The following is a 23,955-nucleotide window of genomic DNA, read 5'->3' on the forward strand; positions in this document are numbered from 1 at the left end:
AAGCCCTGGGGACTCTCCTTGCCTAAGTATGCGTTTGCCTCAAGGAGATGGTGACCCAACAATCCACTCCAGAGTACATGACTGAGAAACTCTCACATGGGTGTGCCAAGAGACAGTTAGATGGATGATCTTAACAGCAGTGTTCTGATAAAAAACACTGACACCACTCACATATCCATGCATGATGAAGGGGGTAACTTGGTCATGATATATGCCTACAACTGGAATAGTACACAGCAAAGAAAATGAATGAACCACTGCTGAACCCATCAACATGGATAGATTACAAAACAGTAATGTTGAAAGTAAAGAGCACGTCACAGAAAAACATATATTGCATAACTCCACTTGTATGAGGGGCTAAAGCAGGCAAAACAAAAAATACTGTTAAAGGATACATAAATATGTGATGAAACTATAAAGAAAACCAAGAAGATAATTAACTCAAAAATCTGCCTAAAGATTACGGAAAAAGAGAAATATACTGGAGGAGAGGAGTATCTAAAGATCTTGAGCTAGAGGTGGCACAAAAGCCCATTTTATTATTTTTTAAACTGTACATACTTATTGTATTTATTCTTTTGTATGCATGATATATTTTGATAGAAAAAAATGATGCTGATGAGCACCATCAGTCATTTGGAACAAGGCAGAATCCTCTACAAGGTGAAAGCTCATGGCTCTACATGGAATACACAGCCAATGGAGCATCGTTTCCCAAAGTGTGTTCCCTGGAACACTGGCATACTTCACAAAAATAAATAAATAAGCAGCTCCCTGGAAAGGAACGTTAGGAAAACATTCTGATGCTAAGCCCTATGCCATCTTCTACAAATTCATAGTGTGCATTAATATGTTAAAGTTTCTGATAACACTGACATAGGGAAACATTTTTATTTGGTTCAACTTGGTGTTATCCAGTCTTACGTGACCAATCCATTAAGTACATCTTATCACCATGTCAAAGAAAATGTCTGACAACACCCCAAAATATGATTCCAAATCATATAGTTTCTACCCTAGCCCAGAAGAACACAAGAGAACTCTGTGAAGAATAAATCAGATCTTTCATAGGAACATTCTAGATGTATAGTTTTTTCAAAGCATTGAAAAATATCATTGATTGTTCTGAATAGAAAGAAAAGTTACATGTCGTGTTCCTTCTCTATCTAGGATCCTACTCGTTGTTTACAATGCTACCGAAAACACTTAACTTCCAAGTAGTGTCTTAAAATAACTCTTCCACCATGAAAAACAAACGAATGTATTTGTAGCAAAGATGATTAGTACTAATAAACTTGTTCTGAAAAATTAGGGGAGAAATTATAGCCTTCAGTTTATTAACAGATGAGGAACGTTTTAAAGAATATTCTGGTAAAAGAAAACAAAACACTTAGATCTCTGTCTATGAACTGCAAGAATGTCCATGTTAAATTGTCAAATGAAAAACCAATTTGACAAAACTTAACATGCTCTCACCATAAGATCCAGCAACCGTGTTCCTTGGTATTTACACAAAGGAGTTGAAAATTTACATCCACACGAAAACCTGCACACAGATGTTATTACAGCAGTTGTACTGATAACTGCCAAAACTTGCAAGCAACCAAGATATCCTTCAGCAGGTAATGGATAAGTAAACTGCGGTATATCCAGACAATGGAATATTATTCAGTGCTGAAAAGGAACAAGCTATCAAGCCATGAAAAGACAGGGAGGAAGCTTAAACACCTATTGCTAAGTGAAAGAAGCCAGTCTGAAAAGTTTCCATACTGTATGATTCCAACTATAGACAGTCTCTGACTTAGGATGGTTCAACTTAGGATTTCTCAACTTTATGACGACGCAAAAGTGACACGCATTCAGTAGAAACCGTATTTCGAATTCTGAATTTTGATGTCTTCCTGGGCCAGCAACATGCACTATGATCCTTTCTCATGATGCTGGGCAGCAGCAGCTCCCAGTCGGCCACGTGATCACAAGAGTGAACAACCGACACCCTCACAACCATTCTGGACCCACACAGCCGTGCCGTTTCTCACTTTCAGTTGGGTATTCAGTAAATTACACAAGATATTAAATACTTATCAATAGGCTTTGTGTTAGATGATTTTGCCCAACTGTAGGCTAATGTAAGTGTTCTGAGCACTTTTAAGGCACAAGCTAGGCTAAGCTAGGATGTGCAGTAGGTTAGGAGTATTAAATGCTTGCTTTGCCAGTGGCTGTCAGTGGTTCAGAGGAGGGAGGAAGGAACAGGTGGAGTATGGAGGATTTTTAGGACAGTGACATCATTCTGTATGATACTATAATATTGGGTATGCCATTATACATTAGTGGAAACCCATTCAGTGGAAAACACCAAGAGTGAACCGCAGACTGAACCATGGGCTGTAGGTGAGGATGACGTGCCCATGTGGGTTCATCCACTGTAGCAAACGTACCTCTCTGGTGGGGTTGTTGACAGTGGAGGAGGCTATGCACACATTTTCAAATTCTCTGTGGGTTATATCACATGCATACGTATTCCTTCAAGCATACATAAGTACCAAATAACTTGTAAAAAAGAAGTCTCACTTTTCTTAAAGTGTAACCAGTGTTGTCACATAGTGGCCTAGTGTAATTTTGCTTCTAAAAACATTTTTTACATGAATGCAAAGACCAAAATGATTCTTGAAACAATTTCATACTCGATCCAAGCAGACACATAATTGGAGAAATCAGTGAACTGGGGTTAAATGACTCGCCTTCCCTCAAGATATTATCCTCCGAGTCATTGAAAAAACACACATAACCAAAATGACGCACCCACCTGTGATGGGTATTTTTTAAAAGCCAAAAGAGATCAAATTGATTTTTACACATTGTCAAGATAAAAACCAATTTTGGATAATTTTGCAATATATGCTTATTCTCCAAAGTATTGAGCCCTTCATGGAAGAAAACACACTGTATTCTCAAAAGTGAATTGAGTTTTGTTTGCAGGTTTAAATCTTTTTAAATGGCACTATTTTCAAACTTTGCAATCATGGCACACACTGCAGTGCTCTGGAACAAGTAACAGGCTGGTTTACACTGTAGAAAGGGCTCGGCAAGATTCACTTCCACGTGCAAAAGGCCAAGGGCCAACTCAGGAAAGTGTGAGTGTTCCTGAGGACAGCTTGTATCTTCGGGCACCCCCCTGAGGGGACTCAGGGCCCCACCCAGCAGGTGGTGGGAGGGCAGCTACCAGGCTGTCTTCACTTTTCACCAACTAAATGAATTACCTTTGAGTATATTTTTTAAAAAATTATGGTGTCTGAACTTTTTCTGACCAATTATCTAGTCTATAATTTCTACTAGGAAAAAAAAAATCAATGTATTAAAAATTCAGTAAGAAAAACTGTTAAATGTTAGACAATAATAAAAAGCACAGAGTATTTCGGGGGCAGTGAAACTACTCTGTATGATACCATAATGACGGATACGTGTCATTATACATTTGTCCAAACCCACAGAATGTACACCACCAAGAGGGAACCCTACTGTAAACTACGGAGTTTGGGTGAGAATGTTTTGTCAGTCCAGGTTCATCAATTGTAACAAATGTACCCTCTGGTGCAGGATGTTGATCGTAGGGGAGGCTGTGTGTGTGGAAGGGCAGGGAGTATATGGGAAATCTCTGTATCTTCCTCTCAATTTTGCTGTGAACCTAACATTGCTCCAAAAACTAAAACGTGGTTAAAAAAATTTTTTTTGATAATAAATGCTGTCAAAAGTCAGAAGCAAATATGACAATAATAAAAGCATCCTTTAGGGAGGACCGGACACTGGTCAGATCATATCTCAAAACCCCAAAATCACAAATAGGGGGTGGCAGTCACTCCACATGCCTCTGTAAAGAGAGAAAATAGGAGACAGGGATGCTGGCTTTGCTAAGGTCACTACACGAGTCTTAGGAACCCTGAGGAGGAGTGTTTCTTCTCTTAAGGTGTCTGACACCATCTGCCTGGAACCCTCGACCATTAACCCATCGAGTAAATGAAGAGAAACGTCCTGCGCAACAGAGGAGACACGCACACCCCTCTCTCCAGCAAGTTCCTCTTGGCAGTCCCTAGCTGCCCTCCCTGTGATGGGGATGCAGGCTCGGCAGCCCAGCTGGAGCTCTAAAAAGGAGACCAAGAGGTGCTGGCTGTAATGCAGTAAGTCATTAAGCCATTGCCACATTCAGAAATCAGCCACAGGCATATTCTGAGCTTTTATGTCACTCTTTTAAAGAAATTTAGTACTGCCTGGGATGATACAGCAGAGGGAGAGAATTTGCATTAGGCTTTAAACTTCATGTGCTGAGGGATCCTCGGGGAAGGAAAACAAAAACAGAGAAACCAGCAGAGGTCATCCTGCTCCCAACCTCGACCAGCCTGGAGGCTCCTGCAAGGAGGGGCAGAGCAAAGAGCCGGGCCTGGCACCCACGCAGGCAGAGGCCTGTGCCATTAGTATCTAAAGGTGCAACGCGGAACAGACAGGAGAACCAAAGGCCAAGAAAGCAGAGGAGGGACAAAGAAATGGCTTGACGTGGCTCCTGGTAGATTTGCATTTCTGAATTCCTGGGCTCCACCTGAGAGAGATTTCCCGGTAATCACAGACAGCCCCCTTCTGACTGCATTATCGTCCAACTGCACACGGTCCTCCATCCTTCGGAATAAATTCTCAGGCACAGGGCCCTTAACGGCGGCTCTAATGCCTCCCATCACCTCCTTGGCACTCCACGGCTTCTGGGGGAGTCATTTGCAGAGACAAGCAGGGGCTCTTCTTCCCGGGATGAGCACTGGGGCCACGTTATGGGCACTGATGGTGCCCACAGCACGTGTTGATGGGAGCAGAATGGAGTCTTTATGGTAGTTTCTATAGGTAATGGGACAATAACCACCAAATTTAAGACTTCATAAAAAATTTCATTCTCACTGTGAGGGAACCAAGGAACTGAGATAGAAATCTTCTCCTTTTTTTTTCTTGATTGAAAAAAAAAAAAGACTGGCACAGCATCGTAATGTATCCAAGTGACTATAAAGCGGGAATGATGACTTATACCAGCCGCACAGCAGCCAAGCTAGGATTCCTTAAGCCAAGTCTCCATGCCCTTGGAAAACAGCATAGCGGACATCGAAACCCTTGTAGCCCTACTGGCGTGAACTAAAGTGAAAATGAGAAGCATTAATAAATGGGGCCCAGTTGAATGCATGTGCTCAGAGGTCCTGTGTATGTGAGTGCACTGCTAACAGGAGGAGGTGGGCACACCCATCTCTTAATTGTTGTCGTGATCCCTGGGTCTCTCCAAAGTTCTTTCAGTAAATTCTACATGTAACACATAGTTGCCCTGGTTTGGGGACGTATTTATTTTCACAACTTATTTGATGCAGCACTTACTAGTGTGAATCATTTTCTTGCCCTTTTACTACTTTTCTATTTTCCAAATCCATGATTTTAAAATGAAAGGCAGCTCTGACCAAGTAAAAATGGAAGGATTTGATGACTCCCTTTAAGCCCCGCACCCTCTCGGGGTGTTCTGCATGGTAACTGTATCCTATTTTCAGCGCTGACATGGGGATGAGATCTACCCTCACCCTCAGGTCTAGCAAGTCACGAAAACCGCCAGGCGGCCAAAGGTCACAGGTGTGCTGGACCCATCCCGGGCTCTGCTCTCCAGGTGGCTTCAACTTGCCCTTCCTCTGATCTTCAACATCCAGAAAATCTTGAAGGAGATTTTCCCACGCAGAAAGACCTCAGATTTTGCTTTCTTTTACGAAAATCCAAATCAAGACCTAAAACACACACACACACCCACTTGCACTTTTGTTCTTAAAGTACAAAGGCAAGCTCGATCTTCTCCTAACTTCTATGAGTTAAACATTCTGACTCATAAGTGAAACCTTAGTGTAAAGATGAAAACCGGTTCTCAAAGCTGCCACTCGTTGCTGGCTGAAGTATAAAACCAAAGAACTGCCCCTGGATACTCAAAGGAATTTCAGTGCTTTCAAGAGTTATGCCATGAGAAGATAAATTCAAAGATGAACGAAATGCAGTGTAGGGTAAGCTTCTCATTGCTAGGTAAACAGATGACCATCACCAAAGAGAGATTATATTAACTACCACCTGGTAAATTATAGCATAACAAAAATTTTATTTATCATTATTACTTTTTTTTTTTTTTTTGGTGAGGAAGATTGGCCCTGAGCTAACATCTGTGCCAATCTTCCTCTATTTTGTATGTGGGACTCCACCACAGCATGACTGGCTGAGCAGTGTGTAGGTGGTATCCGAACCCATGACCTGCGGGCCACTGAAGTGGAGTGTGTGACTGCAACCAGTATGCCACCAGGCCAGCCCCACAATGAATTAATTTTAATTGATAAAGGACCTCCATAGTCCCAATGACAGGCAGCACCAAAATGCTGCTATATAAAATTAAATTAAAAGTTTATCTTGTGTCTTTAGAGAATACCGCAAAGTACTAACATGACATAGTACTGACAAATTTTAAAGTGGGGTGACAACACACAATGAAGTTTATTGAATTCAATGATCTCTGTGTCACATTTTTGGCATGTTTGAAAAAATGATACAGGGTCATGAAATCTTTACTCCCTGATGATATTCAAATCTAAAAAGTTAAATATAACATTAATAAGGATATTTGGCTGATTATTGATCCTTATTTTAGCGAAAAGTTCACATTAAGCTAATACTTAAATCATTTTTCATATGGTACAAAGAACAATTACTGAAACATAGCTATTTATCTCAGTTGTTTAGAAACTACCAAAACAAAAAAATATATACCGTATCAGTCACCATAACAGCGCCAGTGTTAAAAGCCTACAGCAAAGAGGTTCCATTTGGTTTCATGAGGCACTTAAATAAATCAGCCAGAGATGAAAATCCAATATTAACTGTCCAATATTGTCTTGTCTTGACTTATACAGTGTTCTCTCAGGGGGAGTGTGGAAGGGCAAAGACCCCCAACATACACAGCTTTCTCTTGGAAGGGATTACCGCATTTTAGCTCCAATAACTATGGTATTCCCATAAGCAGCAATGCAAAATTCTTCCAGTACACGTTGACAAAGATGTTGCCATTCCCAGTTTTGTTTTGTTTCATTTTGTTTTTCAAGAATGTGAATCTTAAGACATGGAGTTACTTTTCGTTACTCAAATACTCACAGATGGATACCTCCATCACCCTATCCCTCACCAGAAGTATCCTCAACAGGACACACTGCACTAATCCCGCCCAAACCTCAGATGGGACACGTTCACCTAGAATCCAGTGCACATGAGAAGCGAAAGGGAAAAACATTGTTTCTTGTGATGAATCAAACGCTTTATTAACTCATCCTTAAAATTTGGGTCTATATACGGCATCAAAAGTCTTCAGAACAACCCAACATATGAAGCAGGGGTTGCAAACTAGAGCCTGTGAGCCAAATCCGGCCCACCTCCTAGTTTTATAAATGAGTTTTACTGTTTACATGTTGTCCATAGCTGTTTTCCTGCTTCAACAGCAGAGACGAGTTTTCACATCAGAGACTGAATGACCTGCGTAATTCAAGACATAATAAGTCAAATATACTTATATATTCATACTTAGATATACTTATAGAATAAGTCAAAAATACTTATTATGTAACTTTTTAAGGAAAAGTTTGCGACCCCTGCTATAAACTATTCTTTCCATCCACAATTACGTAGTGAAGTCAGTTGCCTATGAGGGCAATCCCAAAATGTGCTGATTACCCATGTTTTCAACATGTACAAGAATGAATGATGTTCTATGTTTCTGGGAAAACAGCAACAGAACTTCCAGGTCTTCCAAAAGCATTATTGGTTCATGCAGCTACCAGTAAAAACAAACAGGCCAAAATACATCTGTATCGTGCCTCACTGCAAGGCGAATTGTTATCTGAGATTTCTGGAGACAATTCCTAGACACCCACAACTCCTCGGTGGCAGTGTCCATGTAAGATTCCTGACTGACTTAGTCACATTTGTTGATGTCTCTGTGCTTCTTTCCTCATCTGACAAATGTGCTGATAACAATATCTAGATTCATGGAGCTAAGAGGAGGATCAAGGTGCTAAATCTCATAAAGCTCCAGAACCGTGACGAGCACAGCAGAACGGAGCGGCAGACACTGAGTTAGCTCAGTGAAGACTAGACAGCGAGAGCTGGAGTGTTCTTTTTCCCCATGAAAATCCAGGCTGTAATAACACCTGATGGAGGACAAACTATCCCTAAAACTGTCTGCATTTCATGGAGAATAGGACCTGAGATGCCAAGACGTGTCGTTTATCCAGAAGAAATTAGCATACACTTTAAATAAAAGATTTAATAAGCCAATAAGTCTATTTCTATTAGGGAGAACATAGTGTTGGCTATCATAAAAACAGGAATAAACTGAGTCGAATTGGACAAAACCTACAGAAGTATTAAGAAGAGCACGTTACGAAGTTCTGACTCACTAACACTTTGAAGAGTGGTGTAGGCAAGGAATATTCCACGACGCCTTCACACCCTGCACCCCAGCCCTTCCGTGCACAGACCCCATTAACATTTCATGTGTTCGTACTTCATAACATTGCTGAAGGGATGAAACTAAGAGAGAAATGTGTAAAGCACAGGGCCTGGCCCTTTGGGTGATAGGTCGGCTTCTTTATTTTTTGAACTCTGGTTTCTACTGAGTAAAGGCCATCCAGGAGGCAGAGGGAACCTTAGGGAACTTAGAGCACCGATGTTCCACTCCGCCAGCTCAAATCCTGTCCAGGCTATCATGGAACATGTGGAGAAAACCACCATAAACCATTCCAGAAACTGTCAGCGTGTAGGTGCATTCATACACGCATATTCATAAGAATACATGATAGATTACACTTGACGCAATAGATGCATTTCTATAAAATCATGAATTAAGTAAATTTTGACAAACTAACTCCCTGTAAGTGCATGAGACACAGTGGTTATTTGAAGGTTGCCTTCATCAAGATGAGGTTTTGTTAAAGGGAAACCCTACAGTTCACCTGCGGCTAAGCCTCACTTTCATGTAAGCAGTTTGCTTAAAGTGAGTTCCACCCATGGATGAATAACTTTTAAAATATTGATTCTGTTCCGTATTCAAATGCAGAGATTATGCATGCTTGTCAAGAAATAAAGAATAGGGAAGTCTACGGGAGATCTTTGCATTTTACATGGTATATAGATATTTCTGCTTTAGCAAAGCTTATTTAAATTTCATGGAGAAACATGAGCCATGTTCAACACTTGTCACCTGCATCACACCTTAAGCTGATTTCACTTCAGCAATGTTTTAAAATGTCCTTTAACTACTAACAAAGTCTGTATATCCAAAAAAGCAAGAATTCAACAAAGAACTCTACACGTCTAAGGTACAAAAGGAAAGTACCTCTCTGGAAAGCCACATGCTTTATGCTGTGGGCATCTGCCTCCGTCCACTTATGTGACCAGGAGAGGCCGGTTACCAAACACGCGGGCGGCTTTCATCTGCTTAGCCTATTTGTCTAAAATTTCAGATTGAATTCATGCAACTCGCCCACACCAGCAGCGCCTAAAAGTGGAATTCCCAGGGCTGACCTCCAGAGCCTGAACCAGACAGCCATTCCTAGTCCACACTGGAGCTGCAAGCAAAGAAAGCTCCAGAGGTGAAAATGTTCATTAACACCCAGAGACCAAAAAGGAAAGAGCCAATCACTTCTGGATCCGCAGGTGAAGACGGCGACGCTTCACTATTTTCATGGTGTGAATGAATCACAAGTCTTATTTTAAGGGACTCGGAAGTATCATCAGCAACTTCATGTGACAATATTTACTCCGCTGGAAAAAAAAAATACCATTAAAATGAATTTCTTCATTTTCATACTTGGAATCAGGGAACAAAATAAATCATCAACAAATTTCATCTTCTGCTAGAACTTCAGGGCTTAATGCTCATTGCCCAAGACATCCTAATAAAAGGGTAATTTTACATTTGCTCATGCTGATCAAATGGAGTCAGAGATCCACATTCCAATGACCAGAGAGATCTGCCGTGCGAGATGGGCCAGGACGGGGCAAATCACGTGTAATGACGACAGGGTGAACTGTGGTCAAAATTGGCCATTTAGGGCCTCATTTATCCCGGTCTCCTGAACTCTCATTTATTACTTAATTGTCCAACCCCAGGTGACCATTCTCAATAGTGAACAAATTCCAGAACCAACGTTCGGGGTTCACGTTGACAACACACATAAAATGAATTAAGATTTCCTTTAAACTTTACGCTGAGTAACAGACTTCTCTACTAAGCCTATCTCATCATTTTGGTGACTCAGTTTCCAAATTTGCAGCTCAAATTTATTGTTTAAAAACACACTGACTTTTCAGGTTCTCCTTGCAACCCACTGAGGTAGCCAGCCAATGAACACAAGCGAGAACAAGCTTTGTGTGGTCTGCCTCCATCACTTGCACGAAATGCATGTTCAGGGATATCAACACGCCTCCATCCTCTGGCCTCGGAATGTCGAGGGACCCCTCAGAGTTCTCCCTCCAGGGATGGGAGAGAAGCTGCCATGAGCTGTGACCGCTGAGATACAGGGATTGGAGTAAACCGTGACCATTTGCACCACATTCTAACCATAGGAATTTTAACCTACGGGTACTGGATTTAGTAAAAAAAGTTTTTCTTAAAAAAAGAAGAAAGAATACAACGCAAGATTTAAAATCAAAATGTTTTGCTTTTCTTTGAATCCTGAAAGAAATTAAAATTGTATAAGAATGTGTTAAAATATGTTTTTGATTATTGCTTTTTTTGATAAATGAGTAGCTTTTCTTTTAAAGGTATGTGTTTTTTGTTTTTTTGTTTTTTTTGTGAGGTTTTTTTTGTTTCTTTGGTGAGGAAGATTGCCCTGAGCTACCCTGGCATCTGTTGCCAATCTTCCTCTTTTTTCTTTTTTCTCTCCCCAAAGCCCCAGCACATAGTTGTATATCCTAGTTGTAGATCCTTCTAGTTCTTCTATGTGGGACGCCACCTCAGCATGGCTTGACAAGCAGTGATAGGTCCACACCCAGGATCTGGTCCTGTGAACCCCAGGCCACTGAAGCAGAGCACGCAAACTTAACCACACCACCACCGGGCCGGCCCCTGATCGTTGCTTTAATGTCAGCTAAAGGTGCACTGGTATTAACAGATGGGAACCCAGAAGTGAGTTTCCCAGGCAGTGCACACATCAGCAGCTCCACATAGCACCAGAATGCGCCAAAGCACGAATCAGGCAAACTGGAGACAGGGCTATCTGCCACCCCTCAGTGCAGTGAAATTAAAGGAATGACCCATTTAGTTCTTCGAGGATTCGATAACATGAAAAAAGAAATGTTTATGAAACACATGGAACTGAAGATCTGTGTGCAGCCTTAGAGGTCATCAAACATGACTAGAGATTTTTTAAAAATTCTGTACTCTTCCCCATTTGAACTTGGCATTTAAAAACAAAATGCTTCCTTCCCAAGGCACCATAGCTCACCACCACACCATCCATGATCCACTCTACTAAGCAAACACACCTCCAGTCAGGTGACGAGCACACCAATGGGTCGTTTAGGTTCACTGAAAGACCACAGCAATACAGTGTCATTACGCCTGGCACCAGAAGAATCTGAAATGGTCTTTTGTGGTATATATGGAACATATACTGTGATGGATTATCTTAATAGCTGTTATTCTTTGAAGAAAATGTAGGATAATGATAATATTATTGAAGTTATATTGGAGAAGCATAAGGTGCTGTCCAAATGTGACATGATCATGGAATACTGCTGTTCCAGTCACTGTTTTTCCTTCAAAGTATAACTGATAAGAGGAGGCATAGCGAGTATAAGTAACACAACACCCAGGCAAAGACACTCTTCAGTCAGCCTGACAGACGGTCTGCTTTATGAGAGCTTGGCACCCGCAGTTAACACTCCTAGTCAGGGTCTGTCCCATGAGAGAGCCACGCTGATCCCACAAGAGCCTGGAAGGGTGCCTGGACCTGTCTCTGGACAGGAGAGGATGTACCAGCAGAGGATGCTGCTGGTTAATGACACTGCTCAAGTAGAACCACCGTGTCTGAGCAGTGTGTGGTACTTTAGAGTAACACTAAATACTAACATGTGCTCTTGAGCAAATCTCAACTTCCTACGAAAATCATAAACCTGAGCAGGCCAGGGTTGCATTGCCGCATCCAACAGAAGTGGATTTGAATCTAGGCTCCATCACCTTCCAGCTGTGTGACCCTGGAGAAATGACTTAACCTTTCTCTTCTTCATCTGTGAAAAGAGTATAACCGCATCTATTTCACAGTTGTCTTATGAGGACAAAAGGAGATACTGCAGAGTGCCTGGCATTCTGTAGACACACAACAAAACTGGATCATCACTGTTGTCAAACAGGGTTTGTGGAAGGAAAGAGTGGAACAAGGAGGGTTCTGTGTTCTCCCCCGACCCCCATCCCTCCTCCATGTCTGTGAAACCTAAGTGGGGAATGGAGAGCAAGCAAGGAAATCTACACCAGACTCCCCACGGCAAGCGCTGTGGGAAGGCCTCAGGCCTCCCTGAGACACCGGCCTAAACTCACCTCAGGTTGTGTGCACCAGGGCAGACGGCCCGGGGAAGGGCTGTCAAGAGTCTTGACACCAGCAAAGTGGATTAGCAGAGCAGACACTGAAATGTGAAAGCAATTTTTATCCCTCCTTGACCTAATTCTGGTCAAAGGTATCATTCTTCAGGCTGGGCATATTACCTGCTTTATGAGGAGCTGACTTGAGCAGGCTCAAAGAGATTGCTGGCATGAGCAGCAGGCATGAGGAAAGGCCCCTGAGCCATCGGCCTCATCCGGAAGAGGTTTGCTCTGCAGTGGATTAGACTTGGACAATAAGAAATCCGCACAGACACCACCACGAGACCGACCAAATGAAGGTCAGCACGATAAAGGAAAGGAGGTCATTGTCTCCGCACGCCCACCTAAAGGAAAGAAGGGTAGTAACTGACTTGGGAGACGGGAAAGCCTTTGGGTTTGATCAGAGCCCTGCAAATGAGGGATTTTGAGGGTGGAGGGGAGAGAGTCAGAAGCCTATGCCTACTCTCCTTCCTTTCTACTATTTCCTCTGCTGCGTGACGTGTTAAAGGAAACCTAGAGCCACCTTTGCTCTCTTTAAAAATAAAACCACTCCATTTCCTACAGATAAATTAGATTCACAATGATGCCTTATAGAAAAACAGGGACTTCAACCAGTTCTGCATGATGTTCAGTTTTTCCAAACCAAACAGTATTCCAGGCCAATAAACCATCACGAATTGCTCATCATGGAAGGAAAAGAAGGCTGGGGTGGGGAGAGTCCCTGCAGCCCGGACCAGCACTTCAGAAACACAGCTCCGACTCCCACCAGGAGGAAACACAGCTTTGTCGCCAGGACAATGCAAGAGCTACAGGCAGGGGGCTTGGCACTGAGGGAGACTCTTTACGCTCTGAAAGTCAGTCCAGAAAGCAGACGGTGAATGCTTGAGCTGAATATGACAAAGGGATGATTCAGAAGGGGTTCTCGCAAGTCTTCTAGGCGAAGGATGAGGTCTGGCTGGAGCCCCTTTGAGCACTGTGTCTCGTTCTTGAAAGAGAAAAGAAACACATCCTGGTGTGACTCATCTCTCCCCTCCAGGTTTATGTCGACCTGAGTTACCTCTCCTTTGTAGGGATGGAGCCCGGCTGATCTGTTATCACAGCTTCTGAACTGGAGGATGTAACCCGCCGTCACAGACATAAGCTCACCTGACAGTCACTTTAGAACATTAAAAGACGAGGCAGGAAAATTATCTCCAAAGTGAACTCTACCGTGGCTGCACCCGAGAGTCAGGCAGGTGTTTACTGGCAGCCTCCCAAAGACGGAAGTTCTGAAGCAGCTAAACATGAGGTCTCATCTACAGCAGCAGTGAGGCTGCAGACACCCCCCTTGTCTCTTACCTTGGCTAAGAAAGCGGCTTCAGCAGATACGAGTTAATTTGACTGACTGACAAGCTGGTTCACTTAAAGGAAAGATTATTGGGGAGCATGTGTGTAGACACTGTGAAGATTCAGTGGTAATGCTCAGACAGAATGGAGGCATGCTGAGAAAAGAGAACAGCTTGATGAACTTTTCCATATGGATACAACTGTACGACCATCTAGTTCAAGACACAGAACAATCCAGCACCACAGAAGTTATTGCGGCCCTGTGCAACTAGTATGCCCAAAGGGAACCACCATTCTGACATTTACCACCGTTGATAACCTTTTCGCATTCTTGGATTTCATCTAAATGGAACCATATCATACATACTCTTATGTCTGGCTTTTTCTATGTAATGTTTGTGAACGTTATTCATGTTGCTGCATGCATTAGCAATTACTTCTTTTCATTGCTGCGTAGTACTCCACTGCATGAATAAACCCAGAAATTGTTATCCACCCTACCGCCAATAGATATTTGGGTTATTTCCTCTTTGGAACCCAGATGGACACAACTGTTATGAACATTCTTGTACATCTTTGACTTGTATATTCTCATCCTTTTTAATATGGAAATTGAGACCCCCAAATTTACCAAACTGTAGGGCTGCAAATCCAGCACTTCTCCACACAGCACCTGCACACTTCCAAGAAGAAGGCAAAGAAGAAAGACTCAGATATTTCCTAAGGATATTTCATTCCTTAGGTCCTTCTACTTTCAGGAAATCCCACTTTAAAAGTAGCTATTTTTCCCTTTATAAGTCCATCGCTTTTAGCAAAAATCTGAAGCAAAATGTAAGAGACTAATTTTTACCTAATTGATTCCTAAGATGAATCTACTTTCTACCACCTTTAACTCTTTTCCTGAGGAAACTGAACATAATGAATCATTCTAGACTCTAAAGATATGCACGTCTTATCCAGAAGAAAATAATGCACTGTGGGTCCGTGGGCAGGAAGATGGTTGAAACCCCCATCACCCCAGCCAGCCGTCCCAGAGCACAGTATTTGCTTTAAAGATTACAGTGTGATGGCCCGTCAGCATCCCACCTGTGGACCATCCCTCCCTAGCCAAAGGCACGTGAAACAAGTTTTCACCAATATTTACGTTTGTGAGGTTGGAGCCCTGCTATTAAGCTATACAACAGACAAATGGTTTCTTCCTTCAAGAAAGAGGGAGGATACAATGATTTTAATAGATTCAGAAAACAACTGTAAGTCTACTAGACAATTGAACAACTAAAAATAGTCTTGACGATACTAAGTTCAATTAAACTCTCCTCTTCATATAAGTGGGTTTTCTAATCTGCCAATTAGAGCTTTCCATTTTCTTCCTAGAATTATAAATTACACATCATGCGGCTCTCACATAACATTGTCCCTGGAGCCGTTTTCTTGCCAGCTCACACTGCCACCTGTGGCTCTGCTCTGTCCTGCTGTGCATGCATTTATGTTTATCTGTTTTCACTCACGGCTCCCCAAAATTTAGCTTTCCATTACCACTAGCACAATTTCGGTATTTCCTGGCAGCTTTATTTACAGTGACAAGTTTAAGAGATGGAAGGCAGATTTCGATTTTATGGATTAGCAATAAAGCAAGATTTACAGAAAGTTCCCCAGACCACTGGGAGAATTACTGAGACTACAGGAGCAACAGCACATCCCCAGTGGATTATGTTGGAGGGATCCATGGCAACAATCCCTACCACCTGGCATTAAATGTCCCCAAGTCCTACACATCCCCAACATCAGTTCCCTTCCAGGCAGAACGGGGGTTACAGGTTTCCAGGCTGCTCACGCATCACCTGGCATATCACTCCAGCCAGCTCCCACCAGCATCACTTGCCAGCCAGAGAAGTAAACGGGCTGAAAATTAGACTTGAGGGATCTGGGTTAAAAAGGGATAATAAAAAGAGTGAGGTGGGCAGACTTTGGATCCATAGGTTCAGATCTCCCTTCCTGGGCATATCTGGATGGCAGAGGATTGTAGAGTTGTGTCCCAAAGGATGCTGAGAGGTGAGAGGGAAAAGGAAAAGATTTTACAATGTTTTTCTTCTGGAATATCTGAATGCAATGCCTCAAGCATCCACATATATATTAATAAAGCATTTCAATTAAATGATTTACAAAAAACAGACACTATATAAAGCACGGTGCTAGGCTGAGTTCAGCTCAATGAACAAGGACTGAGCAATGGCTGGGGTCCCAGGCACAGAGCTGATGTAGGGGCAGGGACTCAAGGATGCTCAGGCAGAGGTGTGTGCACCTGCAGCTGTGTGTGGACAGGTGGGTTAGCGAAAGGACTTTCTCCCTGTCCTCCCATACCACTCCCCAAAGCCTGTCACTGCCCTTGGGTCGACCATTTCTCTGTCCTTTCTCGGGAAACATTCAGATTAATGAATGTGGCTACTTTCAAGTATGTTCAAGGTGAATGAACTTCAAGCCCCAAGCCTGGGAAAATTAGGAGGCCAGGAGACCCGCATCCAGCGAGCTGCTTAGTCCTAGGTCCAGACACCAGAGACTACCAGGAATCAGGGAGGCCCCTGGGCCAGCTGCTTTGAGCTCTGAAGACCTACTACTCCTTGGGGGGCGGGGGGAGTGTAGCTCCTTGTGCATCCTAAATCTCTTCCTCCCCAAGTGAGCTCAACTCTACCCTGAAATAAAGGCAGCACGCTGCCCTGTGGCATCTGCAGGTGGGTGGTGTGATGGGGGGGGGGGGGGGTCTTGATTAGAAGCAGAGGTGGCGCCTGCTCTGGAGCGTTCCTAAATTTCAGCGGGCAACAGACCTGGCAGGCACTCCCACTTAGGTCCTCAGGATACTCCCAGCTGGCCTGCCCGTCGGTCTCCACTTCGGGGGTCTGACCCCGGTTTCGACTCGGCACGGAAACGCGCCCCTGACCCCAGCCTCCACAAGCCAGCAATCCGCAGGTGAGGGGGCAGGAGCCTAAGCCTCCCGCGCTCCGGGATTTCAAAGCCCCGCTGGGCTGGGCCGGCTGGCACAACAGGCAGCCATCGCGCGGGGTCTCCAGAGACCCCTCTTGAGAGAAAACGCAGGATCTCCAGCCCTCCAGCTGCTCCGGAGGCGGCTCCAGGGTAGACTCAACAAGTTTCCGGGCCGCGCAGCGCCGCCTGCAGCCCAGAAACCCCGAGGACGCGCCGCGGTGGATGCCCGCGCGCAGGCGGCAGCCGGCGGCGGCTCCTTCCACCTCCTTCTGTAGCTCGGGTTCGGGCGTCCGCGGGCGGGGGCTCCTCCACTCCCTCTCTCTCCACTCCCTCTCTCTCCACTCCCTCCAGATCCCCCACCCCACGTTCGCTGCCCGCCCGGCCCCGCGCCGCCCCCGCCCCCGCCCCGCGGGGCCCGGGGCTCCGCCCGCCTCGGTGCCAGCCGGGCGCATAGGCGGCGGGCGCGCGGCTCCGGCGCCCTCTCCTCCGGCAGCCCGGCTCCGCTGAGTAGCTGGGACCCGGGGGCGGCTACAAGGACTTCCCTCCCGCTCCCTCCCCCTCTCCGCCCCCGCCTCCCGGCCCCGGCTCCGAGATCTCGCCGAAGACAATTGCAGTAAATGAGGACATCGGAGGAGCACGGAGCCGGGTGGCTGTGGCTGGCTCCGCCGCGCCGCGAGCGAGCGAGCGCGCGGGCGTCCCCGGAGCCGGCCGAACCGCTGCCTCCCCGCGCGCGTCGCTGAGCCGGGCCGGAGGGACGCGAGCTGCGGCGCGGGGGCCGGCCGGGCCGGGCGGGCCGGGCCGGCGGCGGTGGAGGGGGCGGGCGGCGGGCGCAGCCGGCCAAGTCCCCGGAGCCGAGCCTTCCTCCGCGCGAGCCCGGCGAGCCTCGCCGCGGATGCCCTGCCCGGAGTGCTCCGCGCCGCGCCAGGCTTGCCCGGGTCCGCGGCGAGACATGCTCGAGCCAGGCGCTGCACCGACCTCGACTTATCTGTAAGCAGCGGAAGGTAAGCGGAGCTCCACGCGCCCTCCTCCCGCGCCCCGGCGCCCGCTGCACTTGGTCGCGGGCAGAGCACCGCCCGGACGGGCGCCGACCCCGGCTCCGGCGCTCGCACTCGCCCCCAAACGGGCTTCGCCGGGGACTCGGCGGCTCCGGGGGCCAGGACGTGCCGGTGCAGCCAGGAGCGGACCGGCGGCGGGCGCGGGCGGGGGTGGGGGGCGAGGTTATGCAACTGCATCTGGCGCGGCCGGGTCGCCGAGGGGCGTCCGGCAACTTTGGCAACGGCCGGAGAGGAGCGGGGCTGCATGTCTGCGATGTCGATTCTAGACAAACGCCACAGCCTCGTGAGCGCCCGACAGCCCTAGGCAGGCAGAGCTGGGGGGATCCGGGGACGGCCGTATCCCCGGAACGTTTCGCGATTTTTAAGAATTTTCCAAACTAAAGCGAACTGGCAAGTACGGCTGATTAACTTCGGGGGGATAAGTCCGAGCAGAGGGGCCCTGACGCCGGCTGCGAAGGGGAGGCACGAGCAGGAGCGAAGGCGGATGCCCACGTGAAATGCCCGTCTCCTCCCGTGGCGCCAGGGCTCGCTGGAGTTGGCAGCTTCCCGGGGCTGCGGGCCGGGGTCGGCGCCCGCGGGGCTTCCGGGTGCCTGGCACCCCGTGTCAGACTTGGACAAGCGTGGGAAACCAACCAGTGCTGCAGACCGAGTGAGCGGGCTGGCGGGCGAGGGCAGGAGGGAGGAGGGAGCCCGCGGGCCGGCCCGGGGCCGGGCAGCGCCTAGAGCCCAAAGTCAAGAGCTAGAGTCTGCGTCTTGCTGGTTCATGCTCAGGGTTCCTGGCCGGCGTCTCCATCCTGGGGATAAAGAGCCTGTCCCTGTGACCTCAGCATTCTACTACCCAAAAATATGCCACAGGGAGATGGAGCTAGCGATAAGGGTATGCCAGGAGTGGGGGAGGAGAGGCGCCTCTGGAGTAAATAGGGGAGAAAATGGGTGCTTTGGGCTCATCGACAGAGCAGGGCTCTGGCCCGGACCCTTCTGTGGCTGCAGGTCTGTGCCTGGGGGCTGGACGCCTGGTCAGGCCCCTGAGCCAGAAGCGTCAGTGAAGCAGTTTAATTTGACCTTGTCTGCTTAGGCGCTTAAATTCTGCGGAAGCATCCCGAGGTGAACTGGCCAGAGTGGGAAGGAAGTTTGGGCTAGACCTGCTTTGGCTAGGAAGCCCCTGGATTATTTCTCAAGACTACAGCTCAGACTAGCAGAGGGTCGTGGTCGGTGCGCTTGGAGGTTTTCCCTTGCACAAGGACTTGCTGGGGGGTTACCTTTCCACTTGCCAGTGGGGGGACGTCAAGGTGACAGCGCTGGGCACTTGATTGAAAAATGCCACCCAAATCACCTGACCTGGGCCATTCCCAATGAGTAGTACATATTTGAAAATGCTTTAACCTCATTAAGCTTATGCTCCAGAGAGAGCAGAAGGTAACCATCATTTCACTTTGCAGAGGCGAAAAGTGCAGGTTTTTACTATTCACTTTGTGCTATTTATTAAATTCATATCCTGTTGAATGGTACTTTTGAAAGAAAAGTTCCTATTTATCTTTGCCATTTTTTTGCAAGAATGATTAGCAGACGTGCACAAGCAGCTCAAAGGAAAAATGGAAGTCTTGCCATCTGCATGCCTCACCAGATATTAATAATTTACTATCCATGTTTACTACTTACATTAGATGGCACTGCTACTCATGATGGTTTTATTAGAGGCGTATTTGGAGAAAAAATGTCTAGCATAGCTATCACTAATTGCATGATTTTGCATAAATTATGTTAGCTACAGAGAGTTTGAGCTTTTCTTCACTTCACTAAATTCATCATTTCCTTAAAGATGGAACGATTCAGTTTAATTTCTTTAGCTAAATGGAAGACCTCTACTTAAAGACAGGATGCCCTTGAAAAGCAAAGTATGCCTTTAAACTTACTACAGTTGCCACGACTTCATTTTTTATTATTCTGATTAGGATTTTGAGCTTTTCCTTAAATCAGGACCATTATCCTACAGAGAAGCACAACTACTGGTTAAGAAATAGGCTTAGAAGGCAGAAGCTGGGAAGCTGCGTGTTTGCACAAAGAGCTTTCGAAAAGCCCTTTGGAAAGCTGGATACGCTCTTACTCCATTTACTTAGGGGGCTTCTCTGTTCTGCCACAATTGTTTTCCCCATGGCAGGAGAAGGAATTGTTGTCTTTTGTTTCTCCCTCTGTAGAGAAAAGAAAGTTAAGTAAATACGTAAATGAATGAAAGACTTGTACATGAAAGCATCAGTCTACCAGGAAGACTCCTACACACTGAAATAAGCAGTCAGAAAATGAAAATGACTGTCAGAACGAACAGTTGATCCCAGCAGAGCAGCTGGACAGATGCATTCCCTTCCGCAGACATTTGTATGCTCTCATCCGCCCTAACCCATGGCCGTCTCATTTAGGAAAACTACTGAACTCTCTTGTATGAGAAGCAGATTACTCAGGTTGGGGACAGGCTGCTTCTCAGGGAATCATGCTAAAGAAATCTCGGCTACACTGCAAAGTAACAGTGTATCAATTTCAGAAGGCAGAGACAGGGCCACCAGGAATTTTTTTTTCCCAAAAGCTCTCCACCAGCCCACAGGATACCTGAGCAGGTGTATGTCAAGGCTGCTGCTTAACCAATCAGCAGCACCCAAGAAGCTTGGGTAAACACAGATTATGCATATTTGAGGCAAACCACAGTCATTGGGGGAACGTGAGGTTGTTAGGACGCCCCAGAGAAAACTGGCAGCCCCAGAGAAAACTGGCATCGTTACTTTAAACAATTCCTTCATAAATGTAAAGAACCACATCCCTTCCCCACCATAATTCCACTGAGACCTTCATTCCCCAACCCGAAATTAGCTGACATAATTTATGAAGCAGATCCTTATTAGTCTCCTCACATATTTGATTTTAATATTTCATAAGATTATGGAATGACTTCAATATTTTAAAGCAAAACTTAATATGATTGATATTGCATGACAACACTATTAATACCATGAAATTCGCATACAAACATTTGGATAAGTCTTTATCCAAAATTTGAGCCAATCCATAATATAAATGTAGGAAAACATCATAACTTTTAATCAGTTTATTTTAAAAGTATATTTTTCTTGTATATTAAGGACAGACTAGAGATTTGGTACCAAGTTGTGGGGACCCTGTCGAGATTCATATAAACAAGTTGTTGAGACATAATCTCACATTAAACAGTACATACGAGGTACAGGATGATAATGACCATGTATGATAATGGGTCTGTTTCAGATCCGGAGGCCCTAGGGTGTCTCCAAGCAACCAAGAATCTTACATCTCAGATTAAGAAAAACTGTAACTTCAGAGACATTTCCTGGTTCCAAATTCAATTCCTGACATAAACTCTTTCAGAGGCCCCTCTCCGATAAGCCATCGGGATATTCACTATGGGTTTGAGTCATATGTACTTCAGACATCATTCACACTATAATGGATGAGTTGAGGGACTTTGAGGTATACAAAGATATTATCAAGTGACAAACCGCTGAGCTAAATAAAAACAAAACGCTCTAACCTGAAGCTCTGTGTCTTTCTGCTGAGTGCATGTTCCCAGCTCTAATTGGGACAGAGAGAAAATTAACTTGAATACAGAAAAGCAGATATCGGGGACAAGATGGAATCATGTTTGTAAATTATAAACTTTTTGGCTGATACCATTTTTCAAAGGGATTTGAAAAGAACTATCTCCAAAGTCACTGTTTGTGAATATTGCTTTTAGAGAGTGAATATTGCTTTTTGATTATTCAAAGCATTGTACATCCACAGACATGTTTTCTTTACTGTGTCATCTTGCTGTTAGGAAGTTTGAGCTCGAAAAGACCAGAGAGAGGATCATGTTTGCACACTGTTTGTTTACCTGAGTTACACTATTAGAGCCATGACGGGGTGAAGAAAGTTTTAAAAAATCCTAACGGCATGGCAAAACGCTGGTCGAAGTTTATAGTGCAGTTACTGTGGAAAATTCCAATTCAGTCCTTAATAACCTAGTCTTGGGCATAAAATGAAATGCAGTAAACTACAGCATATGAGAGACATGAGAAGGAGGCTGTGGGAGGGTGAAAATATTACAGGCAACCTTGCAAATGAAAGTTGTTCTCTCCTCAGTACTCCAGAAAGAAAAGGGAGAAAGGAGAGGCTGATGGTCTGGGGGCCCTGTTTCGGCTGCTCAGTTGAGGAAGGACCATTGAGATACATCATATTCACTGCCAACCTTAATAAAACTGACCCAGCTTTGTTTGTTTCTAGGTCATTTCACTGGTGGGTCCCTCCACGCTGGTTGTTCCCTCAGAAGTATCTTGTGTTTGTCAATTGCCCATTTCCTTATCTTTTCCATTGGTCCTTAGTGGTTAGACTCAGAACACCTCACATTATCTCTGTTTTGCTCTGTGAAATCTGCTTAATTTTGTAGTAAGCGATTTTAGCATCCTTGGAAATGTAATGGAACTGTAAAACCTGGGCTCTAAAAATGGGCAAATGTAGGGAAGGGAGACTGACAGGCAGATGGACTTGTCTAGAAAAAACTGTTCTTTCCTGGAAATGTACTGAGCAGTAGCAGCAGTGGCCATGGCAATGTGTGCAGTGTCACGCAAGACCAAGTCCTCAAGAAATTCAAGTCCAGGAGGGCAAAAGGAGGTGGGAGGTACAATCAGGATAGAACAAACCGCATGCTTTAGAAGTTTCCAGGAGAGAGTGATGGCCCAGCTGAGACAAAGGTGGAGCTGGGACTCCTGAGCCCATCACACACAGAACCTGGAGCTTAGGCCCAGTTCTCGGATGCTCAGAAAAAGAGACTTGTATGGGCAGAGTGAAGAAGTAGTTTGAAGCCAGTTTTAGGAGAAACCAGCAGGACAGGAAGAGCCTCTGTTCATTGGCAATGAGTAACCATTGAATGTTTTGAACAATAACATACGTTTCCAGAAGATTAAGTCTTGATAGCTAGAGATAAACCAGAGAAGAGAAATTGGAGACCAGTTGAGAGGGTGTGACAGGTGAGAATTAACTGATACCAAGGACGACTGATAGCACTGGGGATGGATACAAAGGGGCAGCTGTGAGAGAAACATCCTGAGTGGCAAATCTTTGTAACATGGCAACGTGAAGAAGGGATTAAAGATGCTACCCCAGGCAAATAAGGTGATAGGTGATATAAATGGAAACAGAGAAGTCAGGGAGCCAGCAAGTTTCCGGGGAAAGATAGGATTACTATTAGAAATTTGAGTTTGAGTTTCCAATTGGAGATATTATTTTAAAAATTGAGTTTTTCATCATTTCTTACTTCTTAGAACTTCCATGAGAAATACTTTCAGAGAATGGAAACATAGACTGAAGAAGTGACAACACAAATTCATAAAGGACTAAGAATAGTACTATCAAATAACAGGTGCTCAATAAATATTTAATGAGGCTATTAACAATAAACCTAGTCAATAATTTTGCTAGAAATTCAAGGAATTCAGATTGGATAATATTGTTTCTCTTCCATTTGCACTTTTTTTGTATAGAAATTAAAAGGAAATATCAGGAGAAGGTGGTAAAAAGGAAGACTACTTCCAGACATGGACAGTCCTTACATCTGGCCACACAGTGTTTAGAAAAGAGAAAAATGTCAAAGATTGGGGTTTTTCTACCAGCAAACTCAACCTTAGAGTTTCTTTGGTAACTCTTCACTTGGGTGGAAGTTTAGTTTCTAAAGAAAGAATGTGTTTGAGTTTAATGACCTCGCGTTAGAGTAAAAGAAGCAAACAAGGAGAAATGAGAAATTCGATCCTGCCTCCATCAGATGGATTAAATGCTCTTATACCCCAAATGCTGACATTTTTGCTGGAAAGGAATTTTCAGGAGAGCTTTACCAAAATAACGGAAAGTTCACTGGATCAA

General features: G+C 44.9%; 2 protein-coding genes across 4 annotated transcripts in view; one reads left to right on the forward strand and one right to left on the reverse strand.

The window, feature by feature from the left end:
- The window catches only part of DOCK1 (dedicator of cytokinesis 1), a 503,206-nt gene that overhangs the window by 223,877 nt on the left and 255,374 nt on the right, over positions 1-23,955 (reverse strand). The gene's annotated exons all lie outside the window — the stretch shown is intronic.
- Positions 17,775-23,955, forward strand: part of INSYN2A (inhibitory synaptic factor 2A) — a 59,633-nt gene continuing 53,452 nt past the window's right edge. Inside the window, exon 1 of one of the 2 annotated variants that reach the window (XM_008526047.2) lies at positions 17,775-17,985. The gene's annotated coding sequence lies outside the window, so the exon portion shown is untranslated. The remainder of the gene's footprint in view (positions 17,986-23,955) is intronic. The other variant, XM_070566731.1, reaches the window with a different exon arrangement.

This window comes from Equus przewalskii, chromosome 1, assembly GCF_037783145.1.
Source record: "Equus przewalskii isolate Varuska chromosome 1, EquPr2, whole genome shotgun sequence".
Classification (NCBI taxonomy): domain Eukaryota; kingdom Metazoa; phylum Chordata; class Mammalia; order Perissodactyla; family Equidae; genus Equus; species Equus przewalskii.